The sequence below is a fragment of the Salmo salar genome, chromosome 08, assembly GCF_965601325.2.
Source record: "Salmo salar chromosome 08, fSalSal1, whole genome shotgun sequence".
Classification (NCBI taxonomy): domain Eukaryota; kingdom Metazoa; phylum Chordata; class Actinopteri; order Salmoniformes; family Salmonidae; genus Salmo; species Salmo salar.
In genome coordinates, this window is record NC_138298.1 from 6,027,501 (window position 1) to 6,030,000 (window position 2,500).

General features: G+C 43.2%; 8 non-coding genes across 8 annotated transcripts in view; all 8 read left to right on the forward strand.

Moving 5' to 3' along the window:
• Positions 1-87: 87 nt before the first annotated feature.
• Positions 88-206, forward strand: LOC145881741 (5S ribosomal RNA). The gene has a single exon (XR_014393311.1). It is a non-coding gene; the product is annotated as a 5S ribosomal RNA (ribosomal RNA).
• A 409-nt stretch (positions 207-615) lies between these two features.
• On the forward strand, positions 616-734 carry LOC145852127 (5S ribosomal RNA). Its single transcript, XR_014373981.1, has one exon. It is a non-coding gene; the product is annotated as a 5S ribosomal RNA (ribosomal RNA).
• A 139-nt stretch (positions 735-873) lies between these two features.
• Positions 874-992, forward strand: LOC145883912 (5S ribosomal RNA). Its single transcript, XR_014395488.1, has one exon. It is a non-coding gene; the product is annotated as a 5S ribosomal RNA (ribosomal RNA).
• Positions 993-1,401: 409 nt separating this feature from the next.
• On the forward strand, positions 1,402-1,520 carry LOC145856183 (5S ribosomal RNA). The gene has a single exon (XR_014377071.1). It is a non-coding gene; the product is annotated as a 5S ribosomal RNA (ribosomal RNA).
• Positions 1,521-1,659: 139 nt separating this feature from the next.
• Positions 1,660-1,778, forward strand: LOC145885307 (5S ribosomal RNA). The gene has a single exon (XR_014396888.1). It is a non-coding gene; the product is annotated as a 5S ribosomal RNA (ribosomal RNA).
• A 139-nt stretch (positions 1,779-1,917) lies between these two features.
• LOC145885578 (5S ribosomal RNA) lies at positions 1,918-2,036 on the forward strand. Its single transcript, XR_014397161.1, has one exon. It is a non-coding gene; the product is annotated as a 5S ribosomal RNA (ribosomal RNA).
• Positions 2,037-2,175: 139 nt separating this feature from the next.
• On the forward strand, positions 2,176-2,294 carry LOC145851751 (5S ribosomal RNA). The gene has a single exon (XR_014373603.1). It is a non-coding gene; the product is annotated as a 5S ribosomal RNA (ribosomal RNA).
• Positions 2,295-2,433: 139 nt separating this feature from the next.
• LOC145850927 (5S ribosomal RNA) overlaps positions 2,434-2,500 on the forward strand; it is a 119-nt gene continuing 52 nt past the window's right edge. Inside the window, exon 1 of the ribosomal RNA XR_014372776.1 lies at positions 2,434-2,500. This exon is cut by the window's right edge and continues 52 nt beyond it. This is a non-coding gene — a ribosomal RNA (5S ribosomal RNA).

Below are 2,500 nucleotides of genomic sequence, written 5' to 3' on the forward strand. Positions count from 1 at the left end.
TAGTAAGCATTTAATGATGAATTGACTAAATGTCTTTTTTATCAGACTCACTTTGACTATATATGTTGTAGCAAGAGATTATTTCTCGCTTACGGCCATATCAGCCTGGGTACACCCGATCTCGTCTGATCTCGGAAGCTAAGCAGGGTCGGGCCTGGTTAGTACTTGGATGGGAGACCGCCTGGGAATACCAGGTGCTGTAAGCATTTTGTCCACGAGGGTGTGCTCTTGCACTATTTCATCAGCAACACTGCCTTGTAGTAAGCATTTAATGATGAATTGACTAAATGCAGCTTCCTGCCTTTTTAATAGGATCAAATTTCCTTGTGTTTTCAATTAGCATCTGCCTTGTATTTATAAGACAAACAAGAATATTGTTGCTGAATGCAGCTTGTGTGTGCTTTATGCTCCTTTGCCCTGTTCAAATGATGAAAGGAAATAAAGTTTGTATTTTATCCAACTACCTGTGCTAAAAAGTGATGGGAACAGTGTTTATAATTTCTTCTACTTTTTCAGTGACACAAAGTTCAAGCTGCTTATCTAATTGGTGAAAATGCAATGTCTGTTTATCAGACTCATTTTGACTATATATGTTGTAGCAAGAGATTGTTTCTCGCTTACGGCCATACCAGCCTGGCTACGCCCGATCTCGTCTGATCTTGGAAGCTAAGCAGGATCGGGCCTTTTTAGTACTTGGATGGGAGACCGCCTGGGAATACCAGGTGCTGTAAGCATTTTGTCCACGAGGGTGTGCTCTTGCACTATTTCATCAGCAACACTGCCTTGTAGTAAGCATTTAATGATGAATTGACTAAATGTCTGTTTTATCAGACTCACTTTGACTATATATGTTGTAGCAAGAGATTATTTCTCGCTTACGGCCATATCAGCCTGGGTACGCCCGATCTCGTCTGATCTCGGAAGCTAAGCAGGGTCGGGCCTGGTTAGTACTTGGATGGGAGACCGCCTGGGAATACCAGGTGCTGTAAGCATTTTGTCCACGAGGGTGTGCTCTTGCACTATTTCATCAGCAACACTGCCTTGTAGTAAGCATTTAATGATGAATTGACTAAATGCAGCTTCCTGCCTTTTTAATAGGATCAAATTTCCTTGTGTTTTCAATTAGCATCTGCCTTTTATTTATAAGACAAACAAGAATATTGTTGCTGAATGCAGCTTGTGTGTGCTTTGTGCTCCTTTGCCCTGTTCAAATGATGAAAGGAAATAAAGTTTGTATTTTATCCAACTACCTGTGCTAAAAAGTGATGGGAAGAGTGTTTGTAATTTCTTCTACTTTTTCAGTGACACAAAGTTCAAGCTGCTTATCTAATTGGTGAAAATGCAATGTCTGTTTATCACACTCACTTTGACTATATATGTTGTAGCAAGAGAATTTTTCTCGCTTACGGCCATACCAGCCTGGGTACGCCCGATCTCATCTGATCTCGGAAGCTAAGCAGGGTCGGGCCTGGTTAGTACTTGGATGGGAGACCGCCTGGGAATACCAGGTGCTGTAAGCATTTTGTCCACGAGGGTGTGCTCTTGCACTATTTCATCAGCAACACTACCTTGTAGTAAGCATTTAATGATGAATTGACTAAATGTCTGTTTTATCAGACTCACTTTGACTATATATGTTGTAGCAAGAGATTGTTTCTCGCTTACGGCCATACCAGCCTGGCTACGCCCGATCTCGTCTGATCTCGGAAGCTAAGTAGGGTCGGGCCTGGTTAGTACTTGGATGGGAGACCGTTTGGGAATACCAGGTGCTGTAAGCATTTTGTCCACGAGGGTGTGCTCTTGCACTATTTCATCAGCAACACTGCCTTGTAGTAAGCATTTAATGATGAATTGACTAAATCTCTGTTTTATCAGACTCACTTTGACTATATATGTTGTAGCAAGAGATTGTTTCTCGCTTACGGCCATATCAGCCTGGGTACGCCCGATCTCGTCTGATCTCGGAAGCTAAGCAGGGTCGGGCCTGGTTAGTACTTGGCTGGGAGACCGCCTGGGAATACCAGGTGCTGTAAGCATTTTGTCCACGAGGGTGTGCTCTTGCACTATTTCATCAGCAACACTGCCTTGTAGTAAGCGTTTAATGATGAATTGACTAAATGTCTGTTTTATCAGACTCACTTTGACTATATATGTTGTAGCAAGAGATTGTTTCTCGCTTACATCCATATCAGCCTGGGTATGCCCGATCTCGTCTGATCTCGGAAGCTAAGCAGGGTCGGGCCTGGTTAGTACTTGGATGGGAGACCGCCTGGGAATACCAGGTGCTGTAAGCATTTTGTCCACGAGGGTGTGCTCTTGCACTATTTCATCAGCAACACTGCCTTGTATTAAGCATTTAATGATGAATTTACTAAATGTCTGTTTTATCAGACTCACTTTGACTATATATGTTGTAGCAAGAGATCGTTTCTCGCTTACGGCCATATCAGCCTGGGTATGCCCGATCTCGTCTGATCTCGGAAGCTAAGCAGGGTCGGGC